Raw genomic sequence first — 22,509 nt, 5'->3', positions numbered from 1 at the left:
GGTTATGAGGGGTCCGAAGCAGACCAAAATGACTCTGTTGGTTCTGAGGGGTCCGAAGCAGACCAAATTGACTCTTTTGGTTCTGAGGGGTCCGAAGCAGACCAAAATGACACTTTTGGTACTGAGGGGTCCGAAGCAGAACAAAATGACACTTTTGGTACTGAGGGGTCTGAAGCAGACCAAAATGACTCTTTTGGTACTGAGGGGTCTGAAGCAGACCAAAATGACTCATTTGGTACTGAGGGGTCTGAAGCAGACCAAAATGACACTTTTGGTACTGAAAGGTCTGAAGCAGACCAAAATGACTCTTTTGGTACTCAGGGGTCTAAAGCAGACCAAAATTACTCTTTTGGTTCTGAAGGGTCTGAAGCAGACCAAAATGACACTTTTGGTACTGAAGGGTCTGAAGTAGACCAAAATGACACTTTTGGTACTGAGGGGTCTGAAGCAGACCAAAATGACTCTTTTAGCACTGAGGGGTCTAAAGCAGACCAAAATGACTCTTTTGGTACTGAGGGCTCTAAAGTAGACCAAAATGATTCTCTTGGTAGAGTAGAGTCTGAGACTGACCAGATAGATTCTCTTGGTAGAGTGGATGACGGCCATCAAGATGGATTTGAGATTGAACCAAACTTACTGGATGTTCGGCCATATAACGAAAGGAGGACGGTGGTTTACCAAGTAGATGAGGATAGAGAGTGGGAAAAACCTAAAGAAAAAGAAGACGAAGATGAAGCGTGGGAAATTGAACTGACGGATAAAGGTGGAGATGATCACCATAGAATGACAAACACTATTATGGAACAGGAGACAGAAGCCGATCTTTTGAGGAAAAAGACGTTTGCCATCAAAGCAGCTAAAGAGGCAAAGGAGAAAGAGTTGGAACTAATCACACAAGAAATCTTACGTCTGACTAATACTCACAAGAAAGAAATAGAGGACATTGAAGAAAACCATGAGAGGATGTTTGAAACGTCAAATGATATCTTCCTAGCACTAGATAGAGAAGTATTCCGTCTTAGTAAGTTGAAGAGGATGAAGGAGTTGAAGCTGCACTGGATGCAACGTCAGTTGGAAGAACATCTGATGAGAATTTGCAATGACCTGGTAGAGAGATTTACACTGCGTGAAGTGTTGATGAAAACCGGGGAGCCAACACCCGTACAGTTATTGGAGGCCATGAAATGCCAAGGAAGTCATAAGCAAGTCATAGAAAGTCTTGAACATGATATCGGTAAAGGAAAGAACCACGTAAGGATGAAGAGACTATCAGAATTCTCAATGGAAATCGATGAAGAAAAGGGAACTAGATCATGTGAAATAACACTGGATGTAATGCAGGACAAGATCAAGTCTTCTCAAGAAGCCATTGCAGGTAATAAAGTGGAACAAGGAAAGAAAGAGAACGCAGTTTCAGAATTGGAAGAAATTCTTCGTCTAAAGCAAGAGTTGTTAGCATTGACAAATACTGATAGAACTCTGGGAAATGAGTTGAAATTGGCACAACAAAAGAGGCTGAAGATGGAGAGTGCTCACAGACAGAAAATAATGGAAATTCATTCTCGCCATAACAGAGAAATGCACTATTGCACTGAAGGACTACTTCGACTTGATAAACTCATACCGAGATACAAGGCTGAGATTGAGTGCCTAGACATGAAGATGAATGAAATGCAAAAACTAGCAGATGAATTCCTTCAAAGAATTGAAAAAGATTCGACAGAAAAACTTAGATCCTACATGGAGTTTCTGCAAAAATGGTTTAAAAAAGTAATCAATACTGTTAACAAGATAGCAAATGAAAAAGAATTGGAGGAATTAAAGGTAATTGGCATCGCTAGTAAAAATCAAGATAAAGAAAAGCTGAAAAAATCCCCTAAAGAAATAGAAATGGAATTAAGGAAATCAAGGGATAAGGAGTACGAATCAGTGGGAGGCTCAGGAGACGCGTCTAACTCACGTGGAGAAATGGATGAGCAATCGGAGGATGACCAAGATGATTCTAATATTGAATCAGAAGGAAAATTAGGTATAGAGTCACACGACCCAATTGGGGTAAATGAGGTAAAAACAGATCTAAAATTTATGGATGATATAGAGTATGATAATCAAGGAATTACAAAGATAGCTACAGAACTGGAAGAAGAAATCAATCGTTTGATGAAAGAGATGTCTGCGATTAGTAAAGCTAATAAGGCTGTGGAGAAATTGTTAGGTCATTATCAAGTAGAACGTCTGAGACTGAATAGAATTTATCAAAACCAAATGGGAGCCCTTAGACATCATGAATTAATTATGAATAAAGAAAATGAAGAATTTCGCCATAGAGACATGTTAGTACATAAACTCAGAGGGGATGTAAGGCACAACGATTTAGGAATGCACTTCATGAGACGTGCGCTAGAAGAAGGAATGACGAGAAACTTGGATCTACTGATGCGTAGATTGAAATTAAGGGAAGTGTTTATGATCCATAAATTCCAAGAGGGAAGGCCGCTATTACGGGAAGTTGTGAAACTCGAAGGGAGTAAAAATCAAGATGGGGAAGACAATATTGGCATTCAAACAAACACCCAAGAGGGGGAGGATGTACTAGAATCAACAAATGAAATTGACGAGAAAGATCTTGGTGAAATGAATAAACTACCTGGGGCAACCCTGAAGCCCCTACTGCAAAAAAGGCAGACTACCATTTCTAAAATGAGAGAAGAAGTTAATTTTCTGAAGGGTAGAGTGTTCACCTTAAAGAATGAAGGTGAAAGACTGAAAGGAAAATTGCAGCCTGCTCAGCAAGAAGTTCAGAGGTTGAATTTATTAATCGAAGGAAGTATGGAAACTCAAAGAGATTATACCATGCACCAACGTATTACCTGGGAAGGCTTAGCTGTCCTTCATGACCTTGAAAACGAATACAAATTCAAGATTAAAACTATAAAAGAAAAGATTGATTTGATGACTAACATTGTAAATCAACAAATGGCAGAGCTTGAACAGGAAGCAATTGATAAACTTATATGGTTCACTGACTTTTTGAAAACGGAGTTCCAAAGTGTAATTTTTTCGATTAAGAGAGTCCACAATGATGTCTTTCAGATTGAACCAGAACTTTTGGATACCGAGTCAAGTAAGATAAAGGGTGTGAATGTTCATCAAGTAGATGAAGATAAAGAGCGGGAAATTGAACTGACGGATAAAGGTGGAGATGATCACCATAGAATGACAAACACAATTATGGAACAGGAGACAGAAGCCGATCTTTTGAGGAAAAGGACGTTTGCCATCAAAGCAGCTAAAGAGGCAAAGGATAAAGAGTTGGAACTAATCACACAGGAAATCTTACGTCTGACAAATACTCACAAGAAAGAAATAGAGGACACTGAAGAAAACCATGAGAGGCTGTTTGAAAAGTCAAATGATATCTTCCTAGCACTAGATAGAGAAGTATTCCATCTTAGTAAGTTGAAGAGGATGAAGGAGTTGAAGCTGCACTGGATGCAACGTCAGTTGGAAGAACATCTGATGAGAATTTGCAATGACCTGGTAGAGAGATTTACACCGCGTGAAGTGTTGATGATCGCCGGGGAGCCAACACCCTCACACTTATTGGAAGCCGTGAAATGCCAAGGAAGTCATAAGCAAGGCATAGCAAGTCTTGGACATGATGTTATCGGTAAAGGAAAGAACCACGTAAGGATGAAGAGACTATCAGAATTCTCAATGGAAATCGATGAAGAAAAGGGAACTAGATCATGTGAAATAACACTGGATGTAATGCAGGACAAGATCAAGTCTTCTCAAGAAGCCATTGCAGGTAATAAAATGGAACAAGGAAAGAAAGAGAACGCAGTTTCAGAATTGGAAGAAATTCTTCGTCTAAAGCAAGAGTTGTTAGCATTGACAAATACTGATAGAACTCTGGGAAATGAGTTGAAATTGGCACAACAAAAGAGGCTGAAGATGGAGAGTGCTCACAGACAGAAAATAATGGAAATTCATTCTCGCCATAACAGAGAAATGCACTATTGCACTGAAGGACTACTTCGACTTGATAAACTCATACCGAGATACAAGGCTGAGATTGAGTGCCTAGACATGAAGATGAATGAAATGCAAAAACTAGCAGATGAATTCCTTCAAAGAATTGAAAAAGATTCGACAGAAAAACTTAGATCCTACATGGAGTTTCTGCAAAAATGGTTTAAAAAAGTAATCAATACTGTTAACAAGATAGCAAATGAAAAAGAATTGGAGGAATTAAAGGTAATTGGCATCGCTAGTAAAAATCAAGATAAAGAAAAGCTGAAAAAATCCCCTAAAGAAATAGAAATGGAATTAAGGAAATCAAGGGATAAAGAGTACGAATCAGTGGGAGGCTCAGGAGACGCATCTAACTCACATGGAGAAGTGGATGAGCAATCGGAGGATGACCAAGATGATTCTAATATTGAATCAGAAGGAAAATTAGGTATAGAGTCACACGACCCAATTGGGGTAAATGAGGTAAAAACAGATCTAAAATTTATGGATGATATAGAGTATGATAATCAAGGAATTACAAAGATAGCTACAGAACTGGAAGAAGAAATCAATCGTTTGATGAAAGAGATGTCTGCGATTAGTAAAGCTAATAAGGCTGTGGAGAAATTGTTAGGTCATTATCAAGTAGAACGTCTGAGACTGAATAGAATTTATCAAAACCAAATGGGAGCCCTTAGACATCATGAATTAATTATGAATAAAGAAAATGAAGAATTTCGCCATAGAGACATGTTAGTACATAAACTCAGAGGGGATGTAAGGCACAACGATTTAGGAATGCACTTCATGAGACGTGCGCTAGAAGAAGGAATGACGAGAAACTTGGATCTACTGATGCGTAGATTGAAATTAAGGGAAGTGTTTATGATCCATAAATTCCAAGAGGGAAGGCCGGCATTACGTGAAGTTGTGAAACTCGAAGGGAGTAAAAATCAAGATGGGGAAGACAATATTGGCATTCAAACAAACACCCAAGAGGGGGAGGATGTACTAGAATCAACAAATGAAATTGACGAGAAAGATCTTGGTGAAATGAATAAACTACCTGGGGCAACCCTGAAGCCCCTACTGCAAAAAAGGCAGACTACCATTTCTAAAATGAGAGAAGAAGTTAATTTTCTGAAGGGTAGAGTGTTCACCTTAAAGAATGAAGGTGAAAGACTGAAAGGAAAATTGCAGCCTGCTCAGCAAGAAGTTCAGAGGTTGAATTTATTAATCGAAGGAAGTATGGAAACTCAAAGAGATTATACCATGCACCAACGTATTACCTGGGAAGGCTTAGCTGTGCTTCGTGACCTTGAAAACGAATACAAATTCAAGATTAAAACTATAAAAGAAAAGATTGATTTGATGACTAACATTGTAAATCGACAAATGGCAGAGCTTGAAAAGGAAGCAATTGATAAACTTATATGGTTCACTGACTTTTTGAAAACGGAGTTCCAAAGTGTAATTTTTTCGATTAACAGAGTCCACAATGATGTCTTTCAGATTGAACCAGAACTTTTGGATACCGAGTCAAGTAAGATAAAGGGTGTGAATGTTCATCAAGTAGATGAAGATAAAGAGCGGGAAATTGAACTGACGGATAAAGGTGGAGATGATCACCATAGAATGACAAACACAATTATGGAACAGGAGACAGAAGCCGATCTTTTGAGGAAAAAGACGTTTGCCATCAAAGCAGCTAAAGAGGCAAAGGATAAAGAGTTGGAACTAATCACACAGGAAATCTTACGTCTGACTAATACTCACAAGAAAGAAATAGAGGACACTGAAGAAAACCATGAGAGGCTGTTTGAAAAGTCAAATGATATCTTCCTAGCACTAGATAGAGAAGTATTCCGTCTTAGTAAGTTGAAGAGGATGAAGGAGTTGAAGCTGCACTGGATGCAACGTCAGTTGGAAGAACATATGATGAGAATTTGCAATGACCTGGTAGAGAGATTTACACCGCGTGAAGTGTTGATGATCGCCGGGGAGCCAACACCCTCACACTTATTGGAAGCCGTGAAATGCCAAGGAAGTCATAAGCAAGGCATAGCAAGTCTTGGACATGATGTTATCGGTAAAGGAAAGAACCACGTAAGGATGAAGAGACTATCGGAATTCTCAATGGAAATCGATGAAGAAAAGAGAACTAGATCATGTGAAATAACACTGGATGTAATGCAGGACAAGATCAAGTCTTCTCAAGAAGCCATTGCAGGTAATAAAATGGAACAAGGAAAGAAAGAGAACGCAGTTTCAGAATTGGAAGAAATTCTTCGTCTAAAGCAAGAGTTGTTAGCATTGACAAATACTGATAGAACTCTGGGAAATGAGTTGAAATTGGCACAACAAAAGAGGCTGAAGATGGAGAGTGCTCACAGACAGAAAATAATGGAAATTCATTCTCGCCATAACAGAGAAATGCACTATTGCACTGAAGGACTACTTCGACTTGATAAACTCATACCGAGATACAAGGCTGAGAATGAGTGCCTAGACATGAAGATGAATGAAATGCAAAAACTAGCAGATGAATTCCTTCAAAGAATTGAAAAAGATTCGACAGAAAAACTTAGATCCTACATGGAGTTTCTGCAAAAATGGTTTAAAAAAGTAATCAATACTGTTAACAAGATAGCAAATGAAAAAGAATTGGAGGAATTAAAGGTAATTGGCATCGCTAGTAAAAATCAAGATAAAGAAAAGCTGAAAAAATCCCCTAAAGAAATAGAAATGGAATTAAGGAAATCAAGGGATAAGGAGTACGAATCAGTGGGAGGATCGGGAGACACGTCTGACTCACGTGGAGAAATGGATGAGCAATCGGAGGATGACCAAGATGATTTTAATATTGAATCAGAGGGAAAACTGGGTCTAGATGATCATCAAGGAATTACAAAGACCACAACTACAGAATTGAAAGAAGAAGTCAAATGTTTGAAGATAGAGATTTTTTCCATCGTAAAAGCTAATACGAATATAGAGGAAGAGTTAGGTAATTGCAAAAATGAACGTCTGAGACTGGCTAGAATTTACCAAAACCAAATGGAAGACATTGAAACAATTGAATCAATGATTGAGAAAAGCATTGAATCATTATACAAGAAAGACTTGCGTGTGCATAGACTCAGAGTGAAAGTAAGGAATCAGGATTTAGGAATGCACTTCATGAGATGCGAGCTAGAGAAAGAAATTATGAGAAACTTAGATGAACTGGTGCGTGGATTGAAATTAAGGGAAGCGTTTATGATCAATAAATTCCAAGAGGATAGGCAGCTATTACGGAGGGTTGTAGAACTCGAAGAGAATAGAAATCAAGATGGGGAAAACAATATTGGCATTCAAACAAACACCCAAGAGGGGGAGGATGTACTAGAATCAACAAATGAAATTGACGAGAAAGATCTTGGTGAAATGAATAACCTACCTGGGGCAACCCTGAAGCCCCTACTGCGAAAAAGGCAGACTACCATTTCTAAAATGAGAGAAGAAGTTAATTTTCTGAAGGCGAGAGTGATCACCTTGAAAAATAAAGGTGAAAGACTTAAAGAAGAATTGCAGCATGGTTGGCAAGAAGTGCAGAGTTTGAATGCTCATATAAAAGTAAATAGGGAAATTCGAATACAGCTAATCAGGGACCAAACTATTTTGCAGGAAACCTTGGATATGCTCGATAACCTCCAAAACAGGTACAAATATGAGATTAAGGTCATAGAAAAAAAAATATTTAGGATGGCGAATAAAGCACAAGCACAAATACAAAGACTTGAACAAAAAGCAACTGATAAAATTCTATCGTTCACTGACTTTTTGCAAACTGAGTTCCAAAAGGTAATTATTTCGATAAAGGCAGTGAGAGGGAACAGTGCTGAAGTTAACCAGTTGCCAGATTGGAAGAAAGCTACCTCAATTGAAACTGAAAAATCGAAGGACGCATGGCTCAACTAAACGAAATGGTGTGTGAACTGACTGCATGCTTCAAGGATTCATCCTTTAACTTTCCAGTGTCAACAATGCTTGGAATATCCTGGAGGAATGTATCTGCTGAACGAAAAAGCTTAGCTTCTTCTAGTATGCTATGTTCCCTGGTGGAGTGGTACAGGCGCTTTGTTAGGTGAACAATTGGTCGGATATCTAGATCTATTCTATCGGATACTAACCATTTGGTGGTTCTGTTGGAATAATCTAGAAGACCGGCTCTGCAGAGGGAAAAAGCTGAGCTGCTTCTAGTATGCAATCACATTCTCGAAGGTGGACCAAGTTTGTTTAGCTGGATAAAGGTGCTATAAATTTTTGTTTTGTTTTGGCTAATTTTTTATGGTCGGATGCCTTTCCTGCCGCCAACCCTCCCCATTTACTCAGGCTTGGGACCGGCACCAAGTTGAGGCTGGCTTCCCCCCTCAGTGGCTGGGTTAACAATTAGTCTTACTGGTAAGTTAAGCAATGTATCTTTGGGGTTGTGTAGTTAGGTCAGGCATCCATGAAGTAGGGCAACTAATTCATGCATACTTCAAGGATACCTGACATAACTACACCACCTCAAGGATACATTGCTTAACTTTCGAGTATGAACAATACATGGAATATTCTGGAGGACTAGATCTGCTGAATGAAAAAGCCTAACCTCTTCCAGTATGTTTTGTTCCCTGGTAGAGTCGTACAAGGGCTTTGTCAGGTGAACAATTGGTCATACTGGTAAGTTAAGCAATGTATCTTTGGGATGGTGTAGTTAGGTCAGGCATCCTTGAAGTAGGGCAACTAATTCATACATACTTCAAGGATGCTTGACCTAGCTACACTGTCTCAAGGATACATTGCTTAACTTTCCAGTGTGATCAATACTTGGAATATTCTGGAGGACTAGATATGTTGAATGAAAAAGCCCAACCTCTTCCAGTATGTTTCGTTCCCTGGTAGGGTCGTACAAGGGCTTTGTCAGGTGAACAATTGGTCATACTGGTAAGTTAAGCAATGTATCTTTGGGATGGTGTAGTTGGGTCAGGCATCCTTGAAGTAGGGCAACTAATTCATACATACTTCAAGGATGCTTGACCTAACTACACTGTCTCAAGGATACATTGCTTAACTTTCCAGTGTGATCAATACTTGGAATATTCTGGAGGACTAGATATGTTGAATGAAAAAGCCTAACCTCTTCCAGTATGTTTTGTTCCCTGGTAGAGTCGTACAAGGGCTTTGTCAGGTGAACAATTGGTCATACTGGTAAGTTAAGCAATGTATCTTTGGGATGGTGTAGTTAGGTCAGGCATCCTTGAAGTAGGGCAACTAATTCATACATACTTCAAGGATGCTTGACCTAACTACACTGTCTCAAGGATACATTGCTTAACTTTCCAGTGTGATCAATACTTGGAATATTCTGGAGGACTAGATATGTTGAATGAAAAAGCCCAACCTCTTCCAGTATGTTTCGTTCCCTGGTAGGGTCGTACAAGGGCTTTGTCAGGTGAACAATTGGTCATACTGGTAAGTTAAGCAATGTATCTTTGGGATGGTGTAGTTGGGTCAGGCATCCTTGAAGTAGGGCAACTAATTGATGCATACTTCAAGGATGCCTGACCTAACTACACTGTCTTAATGATACATTGCTTAACTTTTGAGTATGAACAATACTTGGAATATCCTGGAGGACTGGATCTGCTTAACCTAAAGGCTTAGCTTCCTCTAATATTCCATGTTCCCTGGTAAAGTTGTACAAGATCTTTGTCAGGTGAACAATTGGTCATACTGGTAAGTCAAGCAATATATCTTTGGGATGGTGTAGTTGGGTCAGGCATCCTTGAAGTAGGGCAACTAATTCATGCATACTTCAAGGATGCCTGACCTAACTACACTGTCTCAAGGATACATTGTTTAACTTTCCAGTGTGATCAATACTTGGAATATTCTGGAGGACTAGATATGTTGAATGAAAAATCCTAACCTCTTCCAGTATGTTTTGTTCCCTGGTAGGGTCGTACAAGGGCTTTGTCAGGTGAACAATTGGTCAACTGGTAAGTTAAGCAATGTATCTTTGGGATGGTGTAGTTGGGTCATGCATCCCTGAAGTAGGGCAACTAATTCATACATACTTCAAGGATGCCTGACCTAACTACACTGTCTCAAGGATACATTGCTTAACTTTCCAGTGTGATCAATACTTGGAATATTCTGGAGGACTGGATCTGCTTAACCTAAAGGCTTAGCTTCCTCTAATATGCCATGTTCCCTGGTAGAGTCGTACAAGGGCTTTGTCAGGTGAACAATTGGTCATACTGGTAAGTTAAGCAATATATCTTTGGGATGGTGTAGTTGGGTCAGGCATCCTTGAAGTAGGGCAACTAATTCATGCATACTTCAAGGATGCCTGACCTAACTACACTGTCTCAAGGATACATTGTTTAACTTTCCAGTGTGATCAATACTTGGAATATTCTGGAGGACTAGATATGTTGAATGAAAAAGCCTAACCTCTTCCAGTAAGTTTCGTTCCCTGGTAGGGTCGTACAAGGGCTTTGTCAGGTGAACAATTGGTCATACTTGTAAGTTAAGCAATGTATCTTTGGGATGGTGTAGTTGGGTCAGGCATCCTTGAAGTAGGGCAACTAATTCATGCATACTTCAAGGATGCCTGACCTAACTACACTGTCTCAATGATACATTGCTTAACTTTCCAGTGTGATCAATACTTGGAATATTCTGGAGGACTAGATATGTTGAATGAAAAAGCCTAACCTTTTCCAGTATGTTCTGTTCCCTGGTAGAGTCGTACTAGGGCTTTGTCAGGTGAACAATTGATCATACTGGTAAGTTAAGCAATGTATCTTTGGGATGGTGTAGATGGGTCAGGCATCCTTCAAGTAGGGCAACTAATTCATGCATACTTCAAGGATGCCTGGCCTAACTACACCACCACAAGTATACATTGCTTAACTTTCGAGTATGAACAATTCTTTGAATATTCTGGAGGACTGGATCTGCTTAGCCTAAAGGCTTAGCTTCCTCTAATATGCCATGTTCCCTGGTAGAGTCGTACAAGGGCTTTGTCAGGTGAACAATTGGTCATACTGGTAAGTTAAGCAATGTATCTTTGGGATGGTGTAGTTGGGTCAGGCATCCATCAAGTAGGGCAACTAATTCATGTATACTTCAAGGATGCCTGACCTAACTACACTGTCTTAATGATACATTGCTTAACTTTCCAGTGTGATCAATACTTGGAATATTCTGGAGGACTAGATATGTTGAATGAAAAAGCCTATCCTTTTCCAGTATGTTTTGTTCCCTGGTAGAGTCGTACAAGGGCTTTGTCAGGTGAACAATTGGTCATACTGGTAAGTTAAGCAATATATCTTTGGGATGGTGTAGTTGGGTCAGGCATCCTTCAAGTAGGGCAACTAATTCATGCATACTTAGGGTGACCATTTATTTGAACAGCCAAAGGGGGACAGAAGTATATAGCTTATGTGCATTTGCACTCGTATTAAGTCATCATGGCATAAATGCTTAAGTTTAATATATAGATATTTTCAAAAACAGCCTCTGATAAAAGGTCTTTTATTTACTGTGTTTTCATTCAGATATTACTACTGACATTTTAAATAAAAATTGCTATTTATTCTATTAGGTAAAATTGTAAAGATAGGCACATAAAGAGAGGAAAAAAAATACAGAATTCTTTAGTACACTATTAGATTTATTCTATCTTAACTAAGTATATTCAATAACAAACTATGATAATTTAGAAGTGCTATCAACTACAGTGTTTTTATTAAAAAAATATTGCTTACATTTTAAACAGAAAATTATTCTTCAATTCTTAAGGAAATATGTACACATTACACAAAAAGACGAAACAAAATCTTATATCATTCCTTGGTGTATTTTTGGCTTGATTTGAGTTTCTTTAGGAGTGATGGGCGGGTTTCAAGATATTCATTAAATTTACTGAAATCTAAGTCGAAGTTACATTTCACTATTAGTGCAGACTTCAGAGTAGATACTTGTAACTGGTGTCCAGAAGTTGTTCATCAGGAAGAACACTCTCTGTAGGAGTATTGGAACTAGGTAGACTAAGACAAAATTCAATAACTTTTGTTATGTTTCTGAAAGGAATGATTTATTATCAAAGTAGCAGAAAATATCTACCCATATTCTATCCACCTCAACATCATTTACTTTTCACTGTTGCATCTTTATATCGGTCAAGAAATTTTTCACATGTAATTTCGTCAAAAAGTTAATTATCATCTATTTCTAAATCAGGTCTTCTCCCTTTAATAAAGTTCACTGCTTCCTGAACCTAAGACCAACATATTGAATTACTCTGAAGAAGGACCCAATCAAAAATTTTCAGTTCATCAAATGGCTCAGTCCACTGATCTAATTATTCCACTGATGTTTCATAAAAGGATTCTACTGTAGTTTTAAAATTTTCAACATTATTCCCGCTCCTCTACAAATCTCGGAGCATCTTAGTGATTACAATTGGGATGAACAGTTATCTTCTTCGTTCTGTTAGTTTCATTTTCAAGTCTTTCAAGATGCAAGAAATTTCCATCATAGAAACTTTTTGGGACTCTAATTTCAATGTGTATTCATGGAAAATTGTACTCTGACCGTGCATGAAATAAAGCCAAATCTTTGAAAATGGATCGTCAAAAAGCTACAACTTAGTTCCCTTCTTCTTTCGTTTGTATAACGAAAACGGTTAAGCTATGCTGCTACACTATATAAGGCAGCAAAGTGAACCTTAGAAATTTGGTAAAAAAATAAAAAAGTCATCACTTCATATAACTAAATACGTATGCAGTGGCAATTGGGGGACAAATGTGGGACATATGGCTGGAAGGGGGACATTCAGGCGTCCCCCTTAGGGAATGATTTTTAGGGGAACAAGGAGTCAAAATGGGGGACTATCCCCCTTAAAGGGGGACGTATGGTCACCCTATGCATACTCCAAGGATGCCTGACCTAACTACACTGTCTTAATGATACATTGCTTAACTTTCCAGTGTGATCAATTCTTGGAATATTCTGGAGGACTGGATCTGCTTAACCTAAAGGCTTAGCTTCCTCTAATATGCCATGTTCCCTGGTAGAGTCGTACAAGGGCTTTGTCAGGTGAACAATTGGTCATACTGGTAAGTTAAGCAATGTGTCTTTGGGATGGTGTAGTTGGGTCAGGCATCCATCAAGTAGGGCAACTAATTCATGTATACTTCAAGGATGCCTGACCTAACTACACTGTCTTAATGATACATTGCTTAACTTTCCAGTGTGATCAATACTTGGAATATTCTGGAGGACTAGATATGTTGAATGAAAAACCTAACCTTTTCCAGTATGTTTTGTTCCCTGGTAGAGTCGTACAAGGGCTTTGTCAGGTGAACAATTGGTCATACTGGTAAGTTAAGCAATGTATCTTTGGGATGGTGTAGTTGGGTCAGGCATCCTTCAAGTAGGGCAACTAATTCATGCATACTCCAAGGATGCCTGACCTAACTACACTGTCTTAATGATACATTGCTTAACTTTCCAGTGTGATCAATTCTTGGAATATTTTGGAGGACTGGATCTGCTTAACCTAAAGGCTTAGCTTCCTCTAATATGCCATGTTCCCTGGTAGAGTCGTACAAGGGCTTTGTCAGGTGAACAATTGGTCATACTGGTAAGTTAAGCAATATATCTTTGGGATGGTGTAGTTGGGTCAGGCATCCTTGAAGTAGGGCAACTAATTCATGCATACTTCAAGGATGCTTGACCTAGCTACACTGTCTTAATGATACATTGCTTAACTTTCCAGTGTGATCAATACTTGGAATATTCTGGAGGACTAGATATGTTGAATGAAAAAGCCTATCCTTTTCCAGTATGTTTTGTTCCCTGGTAGAGTCGTACAAGGGCTTTGTCAGGTGAACAATTGGTCATACTGGTAAGTTAAGCAATATATCTTTGGGATGGTGTAGTTGGGTCAGGCATCCTTCAAGTAGGGCAACTAATTCATGCATACTTAGGGTGACCATTTATTTGAACAGCCAAAGGGGGACAGAAGTATAAAGCTTATGTGCATTTGCACTCGTATTAAGTCATCATGGCATAAATGCTTAAGTTTAATATATAGATATTTTCAAAAACAGCCTCTGATAAAAGGTCTTTTATTTACTGTGTTTTCATTCAGATATTACTACTGACATTTTAAATAAAAATTGCTATTTATTCTATTAGGTAAAATTGTAAAGATAGGCACATAAAGAGAGGAAAAAAAATACAGAATTCTTTAGTACACTATTAGATTTATTCTATCTTAACTAAGTATATTCAATAACAAACTATGATAATTTAGAAGTGCTATCAACTACAGTGTTTTTATTAAAAAAATATTGCTTACATTTTAAACAGAAAATTATTCTTCAATTCTTAAGGAAATATGTACACATTACACAAAAAGACGAAACAAAATCTTATATCATTCCTTGGTGTATTTTTGGCTTGATTTGAGTTTCTTTAGGAGTGATGGGCGGGTTTCAAGATATTCATTAAATTCACTGAAATCTAAGTCGAAGTTACATTTCACTATTAGTGCAGACTTCAGAGTAGATACTTGTAACTGGTGTCCAGAAGTTGTTCATCAGGAAGAACACTCTCTGTAGGAGTATTGGAACTAGGTAGACTAAGACAAAATTCAATAACTTTTGTTATGTTTCTGAAAGGAATGATTTATTATCAAAGTAGCAGAAAATATCTACCCATATTCTATCCACCTCAACATCATTTACTTTTCACTGTTGCATCTTTATATCGGTCAAGAAATTTTTCACATGTAATTTCGTCAAAAAGTTAATTATCATCTATTTCTAAATCAGGTATTATCCTTTTAATAAAGTTCACTGCTTCCTGAACCTAAGACCAACATATTGAATTACTCTGAAGAAGGACCCAATCAAAAATTTTCAGTTCATCAAATGGCTCAGTCCACTGATCTAATTATTCCACTGATGTTTCATAAAAGGATTCTACTGTAGTTTTAAAATTTTCAACATTATTCCCGCTCCTCTACAAATCTCGGAGCATCTTAGTGATTACAATTGGGATGAACAGTTATCTTCTTCGTTCTGTTAGTTTCATTTTCAAGTCTTTCAAGATGCAAGAAATTTCCATCATAGAAACTTTTTGGGACTCTAATTTCAATGTGTATTCATGGAAAATTGTACTCTGACCGTGCATGAAATAAAGCCAAATCTCTGAAAATGGATCGTCAAAAAGCTACAACTTAGTTCCCTTCTTCTTTCGTTTGTATAACGAAAACGGAGTTAAGCTATGCTGCTACACTATATAAGGCAGCAAAGTGAACCTTAGAAATTTGGTAAAAAAATAAAAAAGTCATCACTTCATATAACTAAATACGTATGCAGTGGCAATTGGGGGACAAATGTGGGACATATGGCTGGAAGGGGGACATTCAGGCGTCCCCCTTAGGGAATGATTTTTAGGGGAACAAGGAGTCAAAATGGGGGACTATCCCCCTTAAAGGGGGACGTATGGTCACCCTATGCATACTCCAAGGATGCCTGACCTAACTACACTGTCTTAATGATACATTGCTTAACTTTCCAGTGTGATCAATTCTTGGAATATTCTGGAGGACTGGATCTGCTTAACCTAAAGGCTTAGCTTCCTCTAATATGCCATGTTCCCTGGTAGAGTCGTACAAGGGCTTTGTCAGGTGAACAATTGGTCATACTGGTAAGTTAAGCAATGTATCTTTGGGATGGTGTAGTTGGGTCAGGCATCCATCAAGTAGGGCAACTAATTCATGTATACTTCAAGGATGCCTGACCTAACTACACTGTCTTAATGATACATTGCTTAACTTTCCAGTGTGATCAATACTTGGAATATTCTGGAGGACTAGATATGTTGAATGAAAAACCTAACCTTTTCCAGTATGTTTTGTTCCCTGGTAGAGTCGTACAAGGGCTTTGTCAGGTGAACAATTGATCATACTGGTAAGTTAGCAATGTATCTTTCTGGTGGTGTAGTTAGGTCAGTCATTCTTAAAGTAGGGCAACTGATTCAAGCACAATTCAAGTGAAACAATTAGGTTAACCATGGTACAAGCTAGTTACCTAGTCCATTCATCCATCGAGTGGGCCACCTAAGAGGATATAATCAGCAAAATAGACAGGCATAAGTTATTGGATTCCCATATCTCCAGAAGACCCTTTCAAAAATTTAATCCGCAAAACAAACGGTCCTCCCTGGCCAGAACGTCGTGAAACGAAGATCAGATTTCCGGCGTTACCATATTTCTCCCAGTGCCGTCTATAAGCATAACTTAAAGCGGAAAAAAATCTGTTTATCTGGCAGCAATGTTTTCCCGAGTTAGAGTGAGGTTTGGTGAATGAAATTGGCGGAAATATCTATTCCTTGGCTATCAATAATCTGGACAGGGATAACTATAGATAGACAAATCATACCGGTTTGGTGACAAGCTGTGATGCCCTTCAATAGGAAACGTTTAGCTTATTGGACTCCCTCCTACACAAATGTTCCTAGGTTACCATAGGTAACCTTTTTGGTATCCATCTTTATTTATTTATCTATCCCAAGGTTAAATGATTTAAGATACTTTGTGTGTGTGAGAGAGAGAGAGAGAGAGAGAGAGAGAGAGAGAGAGAGAGAGAGAGAGAGAGAGAGAGATTGATTCTCATTTTTATTATCTTCCAATCGTGTTTTTTCTTCTTTATTTCAAGTTAGATTTTGGATATGAACTTTGTTCTTAGTTTTCGGGCGGAGTCATGGTGAACAGAGCAAAGTTAGACTATGTAGGCCTCTAGCTCCCTCAGTCTCATTTATTATTATTATTATTATTACTATCCAAGCTACAACCCTAATTGGAAAAGCAAGATGCTATAAGCCCAGGGGCTCCAATAGGGAAAAATAGCCCAGTGAGGAAAGGAAATAAGGAAATAAATAACTGAAGAGAACAAATTAACAATAAATCATTCTAAAAAAGGTTATGTCAAAAGAGATATATCATATATAAACTATTAACAACGTCAACAACAAATATGTCATATATAAACTATAAAAAGACTCATGTCCGCCTGGTCAACAAAAAAGCATTTGCTCCAACTTTGAACTTTTGAAGTTCTACTGATTCAACAACCCGATTAGGAAGATCATTCCACAACTTGGTAACAGCTGGAATAAAACTTCTAGAGTACTGCGTAGTATTGAGTCTTATGATGGAGAAGGCCTGGCTATTAGAATTAACTGCCTGCTTCCTAAGAGCCTCTTTATATCCTCTGTAAGTGTAACTTTCACCCTTACTTTCGGGCCTTTATCTCAAAAGCAAACCTTTGTGGCAATTACTATGTTAATTTCTACCACTGCTGCCTTTGGCCGAAGTCATCATGAGGCCTTCGTTTTCAAACTCAACTGGTGGGAAGATCATTCCACAATCTGGTCACCGCTGAAACAAAACTTCTAGGTAGGAGAGGGTGAAAACTGCTTAGATAATATTTCTAAAACTAATTTACTAAACACATTATAATCATCTGTAAAATTAACTACCCAATAGAGGAATCAAGATTAAATTTAGTATCTAAACCCTCATAAATGTTCTTTTGTAAAGAGACTACATTTAATGGGCCATTTTGTCATCTCTTTCCATGACTGACGAAATCCATAGAGGATTCATTGGCTAAATTCATCAAAGGATTGCCAGTTCCTTGTGATGCGCAGGGCCTATCTAACTATTGTAAGTGACCCCTGTCAGTCCATACTAATTCTAGTATGAAATTAAATTGAATATTTTGATACAGGTGTTAATACAAGCTTCCAAACATCCTGAACAAAAGACGTAAGTTTAAGCAGATCAGAATCTCTTCAAAAATAAACCAGCCAATGGGCTGAGAGCTTCCAAGCTTTCTAGACAAAAGGTGTAAGTTTAAGCAAATCATCTTCTGCCTTCTAAAATAGACCAGCCAATGGGCTTAAAGCTTCTAAGCTTTCTAAACAAAAGGTGTAAATTTAAGCAAATCATAATCTGCTTTCTAAAGCAGTCAATAGGCTTAAAGCTCCTAAATTTCTTGGACAAAAGACGAAAGTTTAAGCGAATCAGAATCTGCTTTTTAAATTAGACCAGCCAATGGGCTGTGAGCTTCCAAGCTCCTTAGACAAAAGGGGTAAGTTTAAGCAAATCAAAATCTGCCTTTTAAAATAAACCAGCCAATGGGCTGAGAGCTTTCAAGCTTTCTAGACTCAAGACGGAAGTTTAAGCAAACCAGAGACTGCCTTTCAAAGTGATTCTGTTGGAGGTCTCTGATTGGCCCAGGAAAACTTTTAACATATCAGTCAGTGTTGCCAGTTATGGGGATTTATCTCTAGATTTAGGGATTTTGGGTGTCTGAGGGGGATATTCTATACATATATCTATGAAGAAACAAAGATGAGTAAACCTTTATATTGTTGCATTTAGTTTACTTGCACTTATATGAAGAATAGTGAGCAATTTCTATATTGGTAAAGCCTAGGGGGATCAGAAGAAAAAATATTTGTGGAAATGGGGATTTTTGGGTTATTTTGGAGAATTTATTTATCATGAGTTTTGGGGATTTTTAAACTTGCCCATCTGGCAACACTGCTTCCTGTTAACTAAGTAACTTCGCATATCAGTCAGTGTTGCCAGTTATGGGGATTTATCTCTAGATTTTGGGATTTTGGGTGTCTGAGGGGGATATTCTATACATATATCTATGAAGAAGAAACAAAGATGAGTAAACCTTTATATTGTTGCATTTAGTTTACTTGCACTTATATGAAGAATAGTGAGTAATTTATATATTGGTAAAGCCTAGGGGGATCAGAAGAAAATATATTTGTGGAAATGGAGATGTCTGGTTAGTTTTGGGGATTTTTTATCTTGACTTTTGGTGATTTTTTGACTAACACATCTGGCAACACTGATATCAGTTGTCATTTTGGTGTAGGAGGGAACTGCCTGTCATAGTGCTCTGCAAGAAAAGTATTTATAATAGACGGAATATTGAGGTAATTATCAATTTTTGTTAATCAAATGTCCAAGATTTTGTATATTTTGAAGAGTTAAAGTGAACTTTGCTTCTGAACTATTTGAGGCAAAATTGTGGTAGGGCTATGCTAGGATGCATAGCAATTACTAGTGTAATTCATTTACTGAATATTGATGGAATTCTTACTTGTTTCATTATTGTGAATAATTCGTTATTGACATAACTCACTGATGTGATCATTTCGTTAATTGTGAAATATATTTGGGATTAATGGATTGGCCTTGTGTGGGATATCTTGACAATGAGAACGAGTTTGCTTATCACCATGATCAGCAAAGCTGTACTAGTCAGGGACAGCCGTACTAGGTTGGTTTGTGGTGTGATTAGACAAGTCTACAATCACCAGTTTTGCAGTTGGTCAGAGAGGTGGTGGAAATTGGCCAGACCTTACACATGTATGGTTAAGGAAAATAATTAGAATTTGTTATTTTTTGGTTGAATTATAGAATAGTGCAATATTAGTTAGGACATTGAAAATCACATAATTGAAGAGATCTTTGCAAATGCACTATTTTGAATACCACATACAACTGGCGGAAACCTCTAATAACGAAGTTAAAGATTTTAATAAAAAAAAAAAAAGATACCTGTTTTGCTCTTCTTGTCGTCAGCACATATCATAGGAGCCGCCTCCTACCTAATGGTTCAGAAATGGTAAAATTATAGAATGGTACAATAAACGAGTTTAGAAAATATAACTGATTTTTAAAGTATTTTGTGATATTTTGAATGTTTTTGATAATGATTCCTGGATGAAATTCATAGTTATTGAGTTAAGGTGGGTCGACTACTATTATTGAAAATATATGGCTTTGTGCAAGGTATCATCAATTACGTTCTAAATGGCTGAAGGGTTTCATTGTAGTGTATTACAGGGCAATGTAACCTAGGAAAACTACTACTATTTCTTATAGAAAAAATTACGCTCTCTTCGAAAATGACACTCGTTCCCGTCGCAAATGAATAGTTTAAGAAATATATATACATCTATATCCTCCAATAATGGGGGACCCCCAGTGGGAACTCGGGGTTTTGGGTGGGGAAAACATACTGGGGAATCGATATATAATAGTAAAACAAGCCTTTTCTTCTCTATACATTACCTTCTTGAAATTATAATAATCGGAGGAAAATACAAAACAGTATATCTGGATAAACTTTGAGGGCGCCGTTGCAAAGATTGTCATGAAAAAATACAGTAACCAGTGCTGCCAACGTCCGATGTACTGAGGTTTGTGACCTGTCATACTACTAGGCTAGGTTAGGTGGGTTTGTTAGGTTCTGTGCCCTTTTTTGTACTTTTTATATATTGAGTAAAACTTATATGGAGAAATTATTTAAAATACGTATGGAAATATCTATCATTGCTATCGTTAGTAATGTTAGTGTGCCGTTGGTAACTCTGTGTACCATACGTCAACGTTGGTAACACTGTGTATTATTGGTAACGTTTCTAATATCGTTTGCAGTACATTCATAAGAGAAGTGAGTTAGCCGAATTGGTTGATCTGTTTGTTTCCGATTGAAATGAACATCAAATTCTGTTAAATCACGTTATTTACTATAGGAAAACATATATTTTCTGTTCGAAATCTCACCCTGTAATACAATACAAAATTACCTAGCTATATATATATATTGTACTTCTTTAATTGTTTTGGTGTTTGAATTAACTTCTAAACTTTTCTGGTCAGTCATCAAAAAAAAAAAGTTATTGTAATAAAAAAAAAATCAGTCACTGTAATCAAAACCGAGGAACAGTAATGAAACACTGAAGCTTTTGTTTGCCAGGACTTCGGTCTCATAGAAAACAGGGTTTCCATCCCATTTTCTATGGCGTCGTTCGTAGCTGTGTTCATCGTATTACAAATCCTTCCTTGCTTAATTGAGCTAAGGATTTATTGGATATTACTCTGCCGTATGCTCGGTTTACTCTCAATTTAACATTACCTCACATAGTCCACTTACCAGAACATAAGAGCATTGAGGTGATGTTTGAGAACAAAGTGAGCATACGGCAGAGTAATATCCAATAAATCTATAGCTCCTGAAGTAAGGAAGTATTTGTAATACGATGAACACTGCTACGAACGACGACATAAAAAAACGGGGTGGAAACCCCGTTTTCTATGAGTCCGGAAGTTTTAAGGTGTATAGAACCTAACTGATGATATGTTGCGCAAAGCCATAGCTTTTTAATGACTGTAGTCGACCTGCAGCACGAGTTAGCTCAGAACAGCTCCATAGAAAATGGGATGAAAAACACCGTTTTCTATGCTTCCAGAAGTCTGGCAAACTAAAGCTCCAGTATTTTGAGTGTTTCATTTCTGTTAATAGGTTTTGGTTACGGTAACTTTTTTATTACAATAACTGTTTTTTTTATGTCGATGACTGACGGAAACAAAGTAAGAAAGTTGATTTAAATACCTACACAATTTGACAAGTACAATATATTTTAAGGTGTTTCGAACGTAATTGATGATGATACTTAGCGCAAAGCTCATAACTCGAAGACTATGGATTTCCGCCAGGAATCAATATAAAAAACTTTCAAAACACCACAAAATACTGTACAAACCAGTCTTATATTCTACGAATCGTTTATTGCACCGTTCTATAATTTCACTGATTTTAGTTGGCTAAATGCCATGGACAAATTTACTACCTTACGAGTTGAGCATTCCAGACCAGCTCACCTCGAATCTCCAGTGTCTGATCATGGAATATTTTACTGGAAGTTTAGATTCAAAGATTATATTAAGTATTAGTTTTCTTGTCCAAGTAAAGTAATTTTTATTTGTTTTCTAGGTTAGTTTGTACTGGAAAGACCGGAGAAGTATACCGAGGAACATTGGCCCCGTGGAAGGGCACTGGAAACGACGCCATTAAGCACTCTTGTTTCATTTAATAATGCAGGCTACAAACACAAGGGAGAAAAAGGTTGAAACAACTGCAAAGACATCCTAGTAATGCTGATCGGTAAGTCCTATAGAGCACAGTGTGAGGCATACATAACTATCCCACTTCAGGGGATGTAGAGGGATTTACCAAGTCTGATAGTGGTAAGCCATTGATATTTTTTCATTATTATGATATGAATAATTTTCTTAGCTTTATCTTAATTTGAAAACTTTGCTATTGAATCTTGATGAAGTTCATTGCTATTCTTTCTCCAAATGTAACATTTGACCCATTATAATCAAGGTTCATATCTGGTACAATACTCCCATTTTCCAAAACTCACTCCTAGCCATACATTTATCTGGCAGGACTTGACAAAACAATGGGGAGGACATAGGAAAATTTTTCTGAGTAGACTGTTACTGTAAGCCTTTCTTTCTCAGTTGTGCAATGTGAAATTATACAGACTTCCTAATACTAA

At 37.6% G+C, this 22,509-nt stretch overlaps 1 long non-coding RNA gene across 1 annotated transcript in view; it reads left to right on the top strand.

The window, feature by feature from the left end:
* Positions 1 to 22,509, top strand: part of LOC137623112 (uncharacterized) — a 90,808-nt gene that overhangs the window by 33,004 nt on the left and 35,295 nt on the right. The window contains exon 2 of the long non-coding RNA XR_011040555.1: positions 21,936 to 22,106. This is a non-coding gene — a long non-coding RNA (uncharacterized lncRNA). The remainder of the gene's footprint in view (positions 1 to 21,935; positions 22,107 to 22,509) is intronic.

Source organism: Palaemon carinicauda, chromosome 30 (assembly GCF_036898095.1).
Source record: "Palaemon carinicauda isolate YSFRI2023 chromosome 30, ASM3689809v2, whole genome shotgun sequence".
Classification (NCBI taxonomy): domain Eukaryota; kingdom Metazoa; phylum Arthropoda; class Malacostraca; order Decapoda; family Palaemonidae; genus Palaemon; species Palaemon carinicauda.
Note: the sequence above shows the minus strand (reverse complement) of the source record. Positions and strands in the feature narration are given on the sequence as shown.